Source organism: Aythya ferina (genome assembly GCF_964211825.1).
Source record: "Aythya ferina genome assembly, contig: HAP1_SCAFFOLD_77, whole genome shotgun sequence".
In the NCBI taxonomy this organism is placed as follows: domain Eukaryota; kingdom Metazoa; phylum Chordata; class Aves; order Anseriformes; family Anatidae; genus Aythya; species Aythya ferina.
This window is the reverse complement of record NW_028181434.1, coordinates 213,688-229,488: the sequence shown is the minus strand read 5'-3', so window position 1 is coordinate 229,488 and position 15,801 is coordinate 213,688. Positions and strand designations below refer to the sequence as shown.

At 43.5% G+C, this 15,801-nt stretch overlaps 1 long non-coding RNA gene across 1 annotated transcript; it reads right to left on the bottom strand.

The window, feature by feature from the left end:
- Window positions 1-1,341: 1,341 nt before the first annotated feature.
- LOC311428419 lies at window positions 1,342-3,363 on the bottom strand. The gene is made up of 2 exons (XR_014687719.1): window positions 3,290-3,363; window positions 1,342-2,790 (listed from the first exon to the last, which is right to left on the bottom strand). It is a non-coding gene; the product is annotated as an uncharacterized lncRNA (long non-coding RNA).
- Between the last annotated feature and the right edge of the window lie 12,438 nt (window positions 3,364-15,801).

Sequence of the window (15,801 nt, the reverse complement as noted above, 5' to 3'; positions counted from 1 at the left end):
CATATGACACAGCTCAGCACTTTCGTCAGACCCATCTTCACAATCCAGATCCCCATCACACTGCCATCTGTTTGGCACACACTGACCACTGTTGCACACAAAGTCAGATTCAGCACACATCTTCTTCACACATCTTCTTCACACAAACACTCTCATCACTGCCATCTGAGCAGTCTTCACATTTTACTCTAGCACCGTCGGCAGCAGTGCACAGTCAGGCGAAGGCGAGCAGCAGGCAGAGCGCCTCGCCTCGCACCGTCACCTGTGTCACTTATACTACTCCTATTACCCATGCTGTTAGTGTCAGTGGCATCCTCCTTTTCTTTTTGCCACTGACCATTCACCACAAATGGATGAGACACATGATTACTAGTTAGGAAAGAGAGTGTAACGTCTGCTATATGGCTGCAGGCAGTGCCAGCTGCAACCTTAGGTTTGTGAAAGAGCCTGCTGGTGGTCATTTGGCAGTGTAATCTGCGTCTCTGCACTCCTGCCCTGCAATAGAGCTTAGTCATCATTAGTAACAGTTATAACACCGATCTGGGGACTAATAGTCTTTTTTGCATTGCAAGATAAACCTTTTATAAAAAGAATGCTAGAGTGAAGCAGCACAGCCGCTGCTGCCGCTGCCTCCATGGTTACGTCAGACAGGCTGCAGGGTCCTGATGTCCGCCCCTCTGCTCTGTGCCGACTGGCCACACGGTGAGGGTCGGCTACCGGTGTCCACTGACGCCTCTGGTCTCCCGTAGCAACTCGATCTTGGATGTCCCGCAATTACTTCAATTCCCCGCGTTTTCCGGCTTCTGTCCGGTCTATTCTGTGTCTCTCAGAGCCGTCCATGGCTCTGCAGCGTCTCTCAGGGCTCTCTCCGTCCAGTGGTAGTCCCTCCGTAGTGTCTCGGGTCTCCCAGCGCCACTCCAGTCTCTCGGCACCGCTCCGGTCTCTCGGCCTGTTCAGGTCTCAGCGAGTCCAGGTCTCGGCCTGTGCAGGCCTCATATGTTGCAGAAAGCATGTCATATCATGCTCCTGCCTTTTTCTTGTCACAGTCAAAACATTTAAGAGCAAAAATAGGATACACAAGATACACAAGATACACTGGGCACCACCACTCAAAACTTGGATAAAACAGCACTTCTTTTCAGTCTGTCAAGCACTTCGTTCGTCTCTGCCCACTCCCCTTGTGGAGAGTACGGAACAACGGATCGGAACTCTGCACTCGCTTTGCAGCAACGCTGCGTCTCACTCACACAGCACAATCGCACACGGAGGCCTCCAGCACATCTCATTCATACCACAGGAATATAATTTAGAATGATAACCAACCAAACAAGTATTGTCTCTGACTGTGTTCTTCGTGAAGTGACTTGTAACACTTTGTTTCAAACCCTTACATTTACACAAATACTTTCAACACAAAATACATACAATATGCAAATATTACAATATACAAAATGTCAACACAAAATACATACATAAAAACACATACAATTATTAACACTCCAGTTAGTATCCCTCCAGCAGCTGAAAACATACCGTTTGTCTGCAGTTTCAGGAGATCTTTGCTCCTGCGGTGAGCAGCTGAGAGTGGAGTCCCCTCCGAGCAAAAACGCTCAGGGTGCACCTAGGGGCGTCCGCGCTGCAGCCGATCCCGCAGCCGAGCAGAGTGTCTCCTGCCTGGCTCACCAAAATGACTCACAGAAAGCTGACTCCACAATCAGTAAGATTGTAAAGTAGGTATGTTTACTCAGTTCCATGCAGCACGGGGCGGGTAGTCCCACCAAAGTCGTGCACGCCTAACGTGGCAAATTGCTCTAGTAAAGAGTTACATATACATGAACATTCCCATACATATACATATTCCTAAGCTGTCCCTTTGTGAGCAGTCCTCCTTATCTCAGACCCCTTGATTAAAGTCCGAACCATGAGGTTGTTTTTGATCTGGTTCTCGGGGTCCGAGAGGCTCCTGTTATCTGGTGGTATAAGTGCAGCACAGGCACAAATGTAGCACATATTCATTCTTAATCAATTGCTCTCAAATTTCTAATTCCAATGTTTCAGCTTGCTCTTTTCTGGATCCATGGGTATTCTACTATTAATGTTCAAAGCCTGACAGACCCCGTCCTCCGTGGATCAAAATACATGGGGTCTTAAGAGTTCTTTTGGTCATTCTATCATATAATACAGGATCATTTTTAATTTACTCTTTAATTTTCTGGGGCCCCTATTGTTCCAATTTCTAATCATTATTCGTAATGGACTTTTTGGTCATATATCTGGTAATTTGCTCCCTTTCTGGTCCTTGGTCTTCGATTTTATCTGACCCATCCGGGAATTTTACTAGTGGCAATTCCCACAGTCCTTGGTTGCCCCTAGTGAGAGTGTCTTGCAGGGGGTTTAGGACCTATCACCCACCCACGTATCCCTCTCTTCACCAGCCCAGCACCCCCGACAGGAGATTAGAACTGGTGAGAAAACAAAAAGACCTCCACACGGACTTTAGAAGTCTCAGTTACACTCTCACACACAAACACTAGCAACCGCACCTTTACCCAACCGGACGGTATCTTACGAATCAGTCGAATTCATCCAGAATCCAACTGGACGGTATCCACAAGCATCTCTGCTGTCTTCGTCTGGGATCGAACCAGACGGTATCCACAAACGACTGTCGTCTTCATCCGGTTCGATTCCGGACACCGGAATCCAACCGAACGGTATCCAAACGACCTTGTCGTCTTCGTCCGGATCTTCGCGCGCAGAATTACAGGCAAAAAACAGCCAGCAAGGGAGCTCAAAAAAAACCCAAAACAAATTCTTTGCTTACCTTTATTCAGGTTCAGGATGGCATTAGTCCCGATCTGACTCAAACAGGAGCCACCAAATGGTGGGGCGCCTCTCCTAGATTAAATCAGAATTCAGGAACTATAGCCATCCCGGACGAGCCCCAAAATTGTTATAAATGGCTCAGGATTCAAATTAGGATTAAATAAAAAAATAGGATTTATTGAAAGAATATAAAGGAATAGAGGTAAGCAAACAGCGCTGGGTGCACCGGGAGTCTCCGCTCCACCAGGACGCACACCAGTTACATCAAGCAGCTGATTTTTATGCTCCTAGACTAATACATATTCATTACTACTTCTAAAAAAAATAGATTATTAAAATTAGCTTCCGGGGTGCAGTCTCTCCTACTGGAGCATGCGCAGTCTCCTCTGGGGTCTCTTCTGGGGGTCTCTAGGGGTCTTTCATGCTGAAGGCTCGTAGTCTTCCTCTCCCCGTTTGTACTTACTTGGCACCATACCAAGTTTATAGAACATTCTCTTCAAGACTTGTCTCCCAGCCGTCCTTCAGCTTCTTTTTCCTTCCTCTTAATCTCTCGGCCCCCCTAACCAGATACCAAAGATCCGCATAGTATCCCATAACAGTCACTAGTTGTTATCAGTTGTTCTGAAACTCCCAGACATCAAACACAAACAGCTTCACGAGTAATTAAAACATTCTTCCCCAGCCATTCACAGACACATCTATAGCAGTGTTAGAAATAGAAGTCCGGAATAACAAAAGCAAACAGGTTCATAAATTTAAGGAGTGATAAATTGACTAGAATGAGGGGGAGACTGGGACACACTGCAGCTGAGGTTCAAGAATTAAATTGCCAGTGCAGGGCCCAGAGGCAGACAGGATTCAAACAGAATTGTTCTTTATGGACACGAATTGTTAAAACATTCCTCACACCCTTATCATAAGCCATACAACAACAGTTACATGTACACTTACGCTTGCACTTACCCTAGCAATTACTCGTACAATTACCCTTAACCTTACTATTAAGCTAAACCTAAACCTTATCCTTATCCTAACACTTACCCTTATCCTAAACCTTACCCTTTTTGCTACACTTACCCTTTGCCTAATTCTAAACCTTACCCTAACCCTCACCCTTACCCTTACCATTATACTTACTTCTACCCTTGACCTAAACCTTACCCCAACCCTTACCCTGACCCTTACATTAACCCTAACCCTTACCCTAACCCTAACTCTAATCCTAACCCTTAACCTAAACCTTACACTTAATCTTACCTTTAACCTTACCCTTAAACTAATACATACCCTTACCTTTCCCTCACCATAACCCTAAAATTAACCGTAACCATTACCTGAACACTTATCCTTACCAAACCCTAACCCTAACCCTTACTCTAACTTTTACCCGGACCCGGACCCTTAGACTTCCCCTTCCCCTTACTCTTCCCCTTACCCTAACCCTTACCCTTACACTTACGGTTACCATTTACCTTACCCTTACCCTAACACTTAACCTTAACCTAACCCTAACCCTAAACCTTACCTGAACCCTTACCCTGACCCTTACATTAACCCTAACCCTAAAACTTAACCTTAACCTTACCCTTAACCTTAACCTAATACTTACCCTTACTTTTCCCTCACCCTAACCCTAAAATTAACCCTAACCATTACCCCAACACTTACCCTTACCCTAACCCTTACCCTTACCATAACCCATACTCTAACACATACTTCTACCCGTAACCGTACCCTTACCGTAACCCTTACCCTTACCGTTACCGTTACCCTTACCCTTATTCTTACCCTTACCCTAACCCTTACCTTTACACTTACGGTTACCATTAACCTTACCCTTACCCTAACACTTATTCTGAACCTAACCCTTACCATAAACCTTACCCCAACCCTTACCCTGACCCTTACATTAACCCTAACCCTTACCCTAAACCTTACCCCAACCCTTACCCTGACCCTTACATTAACCCTAACCCTTACCCTAAACCTTACCCTTACTCTTAACCTTAACCTTACCCTTAACATTCACCTAATACTTACGCATACTTTTTCCTAATTTTAACCCTAAAACTAACCCTAACCATTACCCTAACACTTAACCTTACCCTAACCCTAACCCTTACTCTAACCCTTACCCAGACCTGTACCCTTACCCTTACCCTTACCCTTATACTCACCCTAATTCTTACCCATACCATAACCCATACCCTAACACATAATTGTACCCTTAACCTTACCGTTACCCTTAACCTTACCCTTACCCTTACTCTATCCGTTACCCTTACGCTTACCCTTAACATAAACCTTTCCCTTGACCTTACCCTTACCATAAGCCATACAACAACACTTACATGTACACTTACGCTTGCACTTACCCTAGCAATTACTCGTACAATTACCCTTAACCTTACTATTAAGCTAACCCTAAACCTTACCCTTATCCTAACACTTACCCTTATCCTAAACCTTACCCTTTCTGCTACACTTACCCTTAGCCGAAATCTAAACCTTACACTTACCCTTAGCCTAACCCTCACCCTTACCATTACCCATACCCTTATTCTTACCCTTACCGTAACCCTTACCTTTACACTTACGGTTACCATTAACCTTACCCTTACCCTAACATTTATCCTTAACCTAACCCTTACCCTAAACCTTACCCCAACCCTTACCCTGACCCTTACATTAACCCTAACCCTTACCCTAAAACTTACACTTACTCTTAACCTTAACCTTACCCTTAACATTCACCTAATACTTACGCATACGTTTTCCTGACTTTAACCCTAAAACTAACCCTAACCATTACCCTAACATTTAACCTTACCCTAACCCTAACCCTTACTCTAACCCTTACCCTGACCTGTACCCTTACACTTACCCTTATACTCACCCTAATTCTTACCCATACCCTAACACATATTTGTACCCTTAACCTTACCGTTACCCTTAACCTTACCCTCACCCTTACTCTATCCCTTACCCTTACGCTTACCCTTAACATAAACCTTACCCTTGACCTTACCCTTACCATAAGCCATACAACAACACTTACATGTACACTTACGCTTGCACTTACCCTAGCAATTACTCGTACAATTACCCTTAACCTTACTATTAAGCTAACCCTAAACCTTACCCTTATCCTAACACTTACCCTTATCCTAAACCTTACCCTTTCTGCTACACTTACCCTTTGCCTAATTCTAAACCTTACCCGAACCCTCACCCTTACCTAAATCTAACTAAAATCTAACCATTACCCTAACCCCTCACCCTTACAATATACATATTTTTACCCTTTACCTAAACCTTTACCCCAACCCTTACCTTGACCCTTACATTAACCCTAATCCTTACACTAAACCTTAAACTTACTCTTAACCTTAACCTTAGCTGTAACCTAATACTTACTCTTACGTTTCCCTCACCCTAAACCTAAAATTAGCCTAACCATTACCCTAACACTTACCCTTACTCTAACCCTTACCATGAACTTAAGTGTAAGTGTTAGGATAACGTTAACCTTAAGGGTGACCCTTAAGCTTATCCTTAATGTTTATGGTTAGGTTAAGGGTAATTGTACGAGTAATTACTAGGATAAGTGTAAGCGTAAGTGTACATGTAAGTGTTGATGTATGGCTTATGGTAAGGGTAAGGTAAAGGGTAAGGTTTATGTTAAGGGAAAGTGTAAGAGTAACGGATAGAATAAGGGTAAGTGTAACGGTTAAGTGTTAGGGTAATGGTTAGGGTTAATTTTAGGATTAGGGTGAGAAAAATGTAAGGTTAAGTACTAGCTTAAGGTTAAGGGTAAGGTTAAGTTTAAGAGTAAGTGTAAGGTTTAGGTTAAGGGTTAGGGTTAATGTAAGGTTCAGGGAAAGGTTTGGGGTAAGGTTTAGGGTTAGGTTCAGCTTAAGGGTAAGGGTTGGGGTAAGGTTAAGGGTATGGATAAGGATAAGTGTAAGGGATAGGGTAAGGGTAAGGGTTAGCGTAAGGGTAAGATTAATGGTAAGGTTTATGTTAAGGGTAAGCGTAAGGGTAACGGATAGAGTAAGGGTAAGGGTAACGGTAAGGTTAAGGGTACAAATATGTGTTAGGGTATGGGTTATGGTATGGGTAAGAGTTAGGGTAATGTAAGGGTAAGGGTGAGTGTAAGGGTATGGATCAGGGTAAGGGTTAGAGTAAGGGTTAGGGTTAGGGTAAGGGTAAGTGTTAGAATAATGGTTAGGGTTAATTTTAGGGTTAGGGTGAGGGAAACGTAAGGGTAAGTATTGGGTTAAGGTAAGGGTAAGTGTAAGGTTTAGATTTAGGCTAATGGTAAATGTAGCAGAAAGGGTAAGGTTTACGATAAGGGTAAGTGTTAGGGTAAGGGTAAGGTTTAGGGTAACATAAAGGGTAAGGATTACGGTAAGGGTAAGGGTACGGGTAGAATTTGTTAGAATATGGCTTATGGTAAGGGTAAGGTTTAGGGTAAGAGTAAGTGTAAGTGTATGTGTAAGGGTACGGGTCATTGTAAGGGTTAGAGTAAGGGTTAGGGTAAGGGTAGGTGTTAGGGTAATGGTTAGGGTTAATTTTAGGGTTAGGGTGAGGGAAACGGAAGGGTAAGTATTAGGTTAAGGTTAAGGGTAAGGTTAAGGTTAAGAGTAAGTGTAAGTTTTAGGGTAAGGGTAAGGGTTAATGTAAGGGTCAGGGTAAGGGTTAAGGTAAGGTTTAGGGTTAGAGTTAGGTTAAGGTTAAGTTTTAGGGTAAGGGTAAGTTATATGTATAAGGATAAGTGTAAGGGTAAGTGTTAGGGTAAGTGTAAGGATAAGGATAAGTGTACAAGTCAGGGTAAGGTTTAGAGTTAGGATTAGGGTTTGGGTTAGGGTAAGGGTAAGTGTTAGGGTAATGGTTAGGGTTAATTTTAGGTGTATGGTGACGGATAAGAAAGGGCAAGTAGCAGGTTAAGGTTAAGCGTAAGGTTAAGGTTAAGAGTAAGTGTAAGTTTTAGGGTACGGTTTAGGGTTAATGTAAGGGTCAGGGTAAGTGTTTGGGTAAGATTTAGGGTTAGGGTAAGAGTAAGTATATGGGTAATGGTAAGGGTAAGTGTTAGGGTTAGGGTAAGTGTAAGGTTTAGATTTAGGCTAAGGGTAAGTGTAGCAGAAAGGGTAAGGGTTACGGTAAGTGTAAGTGTAAGGATAAGGTTAAGGTTTAGGCTTACGTTAAGGGTAAGGGTAATGCTTTGGTAAGGGTAAGGGTAAGAGTAAGGGTAAAGGTAAGGGTTACGGTAAGGGTAAGGGTACTGGTAGAAGTATGTGTTAGAGTACGGCTTATGGTAAGGGTACAAGTAGCTCCCCCCCCAGAGACAGGACCCAAAGGTGTACAACCAGTTCCCAACACCCCTGAGACACAGGCCCCAACCCCCCCCCCAGACACAGCGACCCAAATTCTACAAGCAGCTCCCAACCCCTGCCAGGCAGGCCCCCTACCCTATACAAGCAGCTCCCAACCCTCCCCTCCCCCCCCCCCGAGGGAGGCCCCCAAGCCCCCCACAAACACAGGCCCCTACAGTGTACAGGCAGCTCCCAGCCACCCCCAGATGCTGGCCCCAAAGTTGTACAAACAGCTCCCAGCCACCCTGCAGAAACAGATTCCTACATTGTACAAGCAGTTCCCAGCCCGCTAGACACAGGCCCTGACCCCCCACACATGCAGGCCCCAAAGGTGTACAAGCAGCTCCCACCCCTCCCCCAGACGCAGGTCCCAAGCCCCCCCCCCCAAACACAGGCCCCTACAACCAGCACCCAACCCCCTACCCCCGATGCCAGGCCCAAAGGTGTAGAAGCAGCTCCAAACCTCCTCCCTCAACCCAGGCTCCAACAGTGTACAAGCACCTCCCAACCAACCCTCCCCTTCCCACCCCCCCCCCCCCCCGACACAGGCTCCAAAGGAATACAAAGAGCTCCCACCCCTCCCCCAGATGCAGGTCTCAACCCCCCCGCCCCCAGAAGCAGGCCCCAAAGGTGTAGAGTCAGCTCCCAACCCCCTCAATGCTGGCCCCTAGGGTCTACAAGCAGCTCCCCCCTTGCCCCCGGATACCGGCCCCCAGACACAGACCCCAAAAGCCTAATCACAGGCCCTGAACTCTAGAGGCAGGCTCCAAAACCCAGGACAAAGCCCCAGTGGTTCGAGACAGGGCCCAAATCCCAGACGCAGGCCCCAAACGCTAAACATATGCCAAAAAAAGTATTAGTGCTGGTGCCAAATGTTACAGACAGGCCCAAAAGCCCGAGATGCTCAAGGCTGAGACGTAACTTGGCTTTCTGAATTACTGGAAAGCAGCTTTCATTTTCAGAAAATCGTGTGCAGGCTGATTAAGGAGCTATTGGGGAGGCAAGGACAATCCCCAGACAAGAACTGTATATCTCGAAACAAGATACTGGAACTCATGATAAGGAAGCGGCAGGCAGACAGAGAAACGAATGTAAGGACTATAAATCTCGAATCTGGACATTGGAATTCATTATAAAGATACAACAAACGGGAGAATTGGCAACAACCAGCTCTTGCAATTAAGAAACATGCCAATTCAGCAGATTCCTGACCAAAGGTGAAAAGTACACTGTGAGGAAGACTCGGGGTCTTCCTCCCAAAGACCCCTGCCCACAATTCTTGGAAGGCTCTGCGCAGGCGCAAGGTGCCAAAAGGCTAATTAGCATGAGAAGCGAGGGAAGGCGGGGATAGGTAATGCATATGTATAGGTGCTTGTAGAATATTGATAGATTGATTGTATAAATTCAAGACTGCTTTCTGCTTTGGGTATGCACGATAGGTGGAGAGATCCCCCGTGCATCCAGCGCTGCAATAAAGAATATACCACTTAAAGGAATTTCGGCTTCGATCTTTGAATCAATTTGGCGACCCAGATGGGACAACCTCTCTGCCGGACTGCAGGACCCGCTGGGAACAGGACTCCCTAGGGTACCCCCGGGATTTCCCGGAGGGACTCCTCGACTCACCGGATCACTGCGGAGGCAGACAAGGACCCCATCATTGTAAGTGAGTATATTCTTTATTCTGGTTTGGTTTTCTGGTAGACCGGTCATCTGGAACTGTCTGTAAGTCAGAAGGTGATCTTCTGCGAGGCAGTGTTTGGTATATACTTTGTGGTTAGCACCATAAGTACATGTTTGGGGACCTTAAGGAAGGAGCTCGCTTTAAGGTCCATCTGGAATTGTGTTGTCTATTTTGGTTTTCTGACTCATGGAGTATGGTATTTAACTCTGGTTATTGTTACTGCGATTTTGGCTATTTTGCTGGTGGTAATAGTAGGTTCGTGGCATTGCTATAAGAAAGATATTGTTACGGTGTTACACAGTTCGGTTTTCTGACTTATCGCATGTGGAATTTGACTCTGACTATTGTTACTGTGATTTTGGCAATATTGCTGGTAATAGTAGCTTTGTGGCATCGCTACTGAAAGATATTGCGTGCCCGTAGTTTTGTGAGTGATACGTTTTGTGATACGCTTTTGTAAGTAACATGTGTATTCTGAAAGTGTAAACTGGAAACTGGGGGGGCAAACAAGCAGTGAAATTTTAAAGAAAAGTGTGTTAGGATGTGTTTTAAGTCACTGGAAGGATATTGGAGGATCTGCCGGTGGAAGTGTGAACAGGAAAACATTGATAAAATATCGTAATCAGTGGTGGCCGCTTTATAAGCTGGAATGTGGAGAAAAGTGGCCCCTAAATGGAACTTTAAACTATAATATTTTGCTACAGTTAATGTTGTTTTTTGAGAAGCAGAACAGGATGAAATGTTGTATACTGATGTTTCAGCATCTTGGTGGGAAAAGGTAGGGAATTAAGTTGGCCCCTGACTGAACCTTTGATGTTGGCATTAGAGAAGTACAGGCTGGAGAAAGATAAAGGAAGTGTTAAAAGGGTTGTTGAAAGTGTTAAAGGTGTTTGAAGTTGAATGAGCAGGGAAAGAGGATGTAGGAATGTTAATAGTTCTGCCTCTGCCCGAGGCAGAGATCTTAAAATCATGGGTGTTAGCCCTTTAGGGCAAAGGGACCATGATCGGTCCGAGAGAGTTGTCACAGAAACAGAAAAGAGGTCAACTCTTAAAACAACCTGAGTTCATGTGCGAGCTCAGATTGCTGATGGGACCGTTCAGGGAACTGTGGACAATTGCATTCCCCTGACCGACCCCCACTAAGACCCGAATCATCCTGAAAATCATGACCGGTTAAGTAAATACTAAAACCTGGATGAATTGGGAATTGAGAATATGCTTCCAACAAGGTCTAAAAGAAAGCCCTATGGAATTTTTGGACCAACTCTGAAATGTAATGAAAATAAATAAATAAATAAATAAATAAATAAAACAAAACGGTTTGGACCTGGCTTTGGAGGACAAATTGACTAGCCTTTTCCTAGGGTAATCAACCCCTGATTTCAACAGGAATAACGGGGACCTGGGGAATCTACCCTAGCGGATCCTCCACTGGTTATAATGAAGCTAGGGGAGGAATGGAAGTGAAATTTCTTATTGCTATGGGGCAACGTATTCAGTTCTAAATCAAGCATTAATGCCTTCACAGAATTATTATGTTAGGGTAAAAGGTGTGTCGTGGTTTAACCCGGCCGGCAGCTAAACACCACGCAGCTGTTCGCTCACCCTCCCCCTCCCTCTCTGGGACGGGGGAGAGAAATGGAAAGTGAAGCCTGTGAGTTGAGATAAAGACAGTTTAATAAGACAAAATAATAATAATAATAATAAAAATAATAATAATAATAATAACAATAACAATAACAATAACAATAACAATAACAATAACAATAATACAATGATGATAATAGTACCACTACTAATAATGTGTACAAACAAGTGATGCACAATGCAATTGCTCACCACCCGCTGACCGATGCCCAGCCTAACCCCGAGCAGTCCGGCCCCCTCCCCCTGGCTAGCCACCCCTATGTATTGTTTAGCCTGACGTCAGATGCTATGGAATACCCCTTTGGCTAGTTTGGGTCACCTGTCCTGGGTCTGTCCCCTCCCAGCTCTTACTGCACCCCCAGCCTGCCTGTTGGCAGGACAGAGCAAGAAGCTGAGATGTCCTTGGCTTGCTATAAGCATTGCTCTGCAACAATTGAAACATCGGGGTGTTATCAGCACTCTTCTCATCCTAAGCCAAAACATAGCATTCTCCCAGCTACTAGGAAGAAAATTAACTCTGTTCTAACTGAAACCAGGACAAGGTGTAACCGAAAAGGCTTATTTTTGTGAACCTTTGAAGTACAAGTTAGGGAAACAATGGGGCATACACAGATTTTTATCTATGCCTAGCTCCTCATGGGCACTCTTAGGTAGAGATTTATTAGAGCAAGTAGGAGCAGAAATTGTCTTTGAAAAAGGGAAAATGGAATTAAGAACAGGAGAAGAACAACTAATAAATGTGTTAAGCTTGGCACTAATACAAACTGACCCTAAAAGTGAAATACCTTTAGAGATCACAGATCAAGTATGTCCAGGAGTTTGGGCTACCGAAGTCCCTGGAAGAGCTAAAAATGTGACCTTAATAATTATTAAATTAAAGCCAGGAGAGAAACCCGTTAAGGTTAAGTAATATCCTTTGAGGATAGAAGATAGGAAAGGAATTAAAGAGATAATTGATCAATTTTTACAGTATGGATTATTGATTGAATGCGAATCAGAATACAATGCACCCATATTGCCAATTAAAAAGGCAGGTGAAAAAGCTATAGGCTAGTTCCGGATTTGAGGGCCATAAATAAAATCACTGAGGATATACATCCAGTAGTGGCAAACCCTTATACTTTGCTGACTAAATTAAAGAATAGTCAAGTCTGGTTTACCGTACTGGATTTAAAAGATGCCTTCTTCTGCCTAGGCTTAGCCACAGAAAGCCAAAACCTATTCGCCTTTGAATGGGAAAATCCCGATTCAGGCAGAAAGACGCAGCTTACGTGGACATTACTACCTCAAGGATTCAAGAATAGCCCCACTATTTTTGGAAACCAATTAGCAAGGGAACTCGAAACATGGATACCTCCGGACACTGAAGGTGCTTTGTTACAATATGTAGTATGTAGATGATCTCTTAATAGCTACCGAGACTAAAGGGAGTTGTATTCAATGGACTATAAGTCGTCTTAATTTTCTGGGTTTAAATGGATATCAAGTCTCTTGACAGAAAGTCCAGCTGGCTCAACAAAGTGTGACCTATCTGGGATTTGAAATTTCGGAAGGACAACGAGAACTAGGAACTGAACATAAGGAAGTCATTTGCCGGACTCCAGAACCTCAAATGGTAAAGGAGCTACAAAGCTTTTTAGGAATGACAGGTTGGTGTCGCCTTTGGATTTATAATTATGGACTATTGGTAAAGCCTCTATGTGAATTGATAAAGATTAACCAGTCAAAGTTAGTCTGGACTGGAGAAGCACAAAAAGTCTTTAAACAACTTAAACAAGAATTGATGATTTTGAAATATCAAGCAATATTGGTAGAACAGGACGACGTGGAAATTGTGATAATTCATATTGTGAATCTAGCCTCTTTTCTTAGTGATGCTCCGGCACAAGCTGTGATTCACGATTGTTTAGAAACTCTAGAGACTGTGTATTCCAGCCGACCAGACCTTAAGGAGGAGCCCATGGAAGATGCGGAAGACACTTGGTTCACGGATGGGAGCAGTTTTGTTACGCAAAGACAACGTAAAGCTGGATATGCTATAACAACTACTCAGCAGGTAATCGAGTCTAAGCCTTTACCCCCTGGAACATCAGCTCAAAAGGCGGAGATAGTTGCTCTCACGAGAGCATTGGAACTGGCAGCGGGAAAAAGGGTAAATATTTGGACAGATTCTAAATATACATTCGGCGTGGTACATGCTCATGGAGCAATTTGGAAAGAACATGGATTGCTGACCGCTCAGTGAAAACACAAAGTATGCTGAAGAAATTTTAAAATTGTTAGAGGCTGTAAAACAAGCAGAAAAGGTAGCTATCATGCATTGTCAGGGACACCAAAAGGGGAACACCGATTTTGAAATTGGAAAATCGATTGGCAGAGGCTAAGCAGGCAGCTGAAATAACTGAGGTGAAGGCATTGTCTTTGATACCAGACGGTAAAATCCAAACTATATCCAAATTATACAAAAGAAGACTTAAAATTAATTGAAGATTTGAAAGGTAAAATGAAACCAGATGGATGAGTATATTTAAAAGATAACCCCATAGTAATACCCTCTAGTTTGACATGGCCCATAGTTCTTACAGAACACAATAAAACGCATTGGGGAGCTGGCACACTGCATAAGAGCCCGAGTCAGACATTAGTGGGACGATATGATAAAACAAGTAACTCAACAATGTAGCATTTGCTTACACAATAACCCCAATACCAAGAATAGAATAAAATTTGGAATAATCGGTAAAGGAAATTATTCGGGGCAACAGTGGCAAATTGATTTTTCAGAACTCCCTAGAAAAGGGGGGTATCATTATTTACTGGTTCTGACTGACACGTTTTCAGGAAGGCCTGAAGCCTTTCCCTGTCGAACAAACAAAGCAAGAGAAGTGGTTAAAGTCTTGTTAAATGAAATAATACCATGCTTTGGGATTCTAGTAGCAATGTCTTCTGATAGAGTTTCACATTTTTGTGCACAAGTGGTAGAACAGATAAGTAAGATTCTAAAGATAGATTGGCAACTGCATACTCCTTATAGACCACAGGCAAGTGGACAGGTAGAAAAAATGAACCATTTAATTAAACAATAAATAGCTAAAATTGGATAAGAAGCTAATTTGTCATGGCCTCAATCCCTCCCTTTAGCATTACTTGGAATTAGAGTTAAACCTAGAATAAAAGGAAATTTGAGTCCCTTCAAAATCTTATATGGAAGGCCATAGCAATTTCTATTTAGTGGAGAGGACCTAACGCAGTTAGGATCAGAATATTTATATGCTTATATAACTGAACTTCAGAAACAATTAAATAAAGTACATACATTTGTTTTAGGGAGCAGGGCTAGAGGGTTGGATCAACCAATCCACCCCTTTAAGCTCGGGGATTATATATATATAAAGACTTTTTCAGGACAACCCGTGCAGGAAAAATGGAAGGAAAGTGGATGGGACCATACCAAGTATTACTGACAACACACACCGCCATTAAGATTAAGAAGCAAGCAGCTTGGATCCACAATTCAAGGGTGAAGAAGGCCCCGGCGAGGATATGGACCACCACTCCAATTGGACCAACAAAATTACGGTTTTCCAGATCCTAATGATTGCAGGGGTGCGGTTCTCGGATTTGGGGTGGGCAACTTGGGATGAGAACTTACACCTGACCTTAATACAAACAATTTCTCAAGTAACTAATAAGACGAACTGTTGGGTATGCACCCATCTGCCACAGCATGGGAATAAGGGTGTATCGTTAATTGGGATTCCCTTGCCTGCAAACTTATCTTGGACTAATTTGTGGGAAAACACATCTTGGGGTCGAAAATATTAAGCAGTTTTGGAACTAGAAGTGAGTAGCTTCTTGCCGTTAGAATCCTATTATGTGTGTGTACAAAGGTGTAACCCGCCTAAGGGTATAGGAAAACAGCTTTGTATAAATACGGATACTACTTATGTGGGAAATCAGACATCTTGTAATTGAACAATTGATATTAGTACGACTAGCGGCTGGGCAAATTCAACCAGCTGGACGGTTCCAGAAGGAAAAGGGTGGTATTGGCTATGCAATGATACAGCCCGTAAGGTCTTGCCTGAGAATTGGAAGGGAACTTGCACTCTTGGAGCGGTAGTCCCCAATATGACAGTACATGATGTAGTGCCTCGAGGTTACTTGAGAAATCATATCCGGAGAATCAGATGAAAAATTAACAATCCATTGGTAGAGAGACACACCCCTTTTCATAGTTTTGTGCGATGGTTTATCCCATGGTTAGGA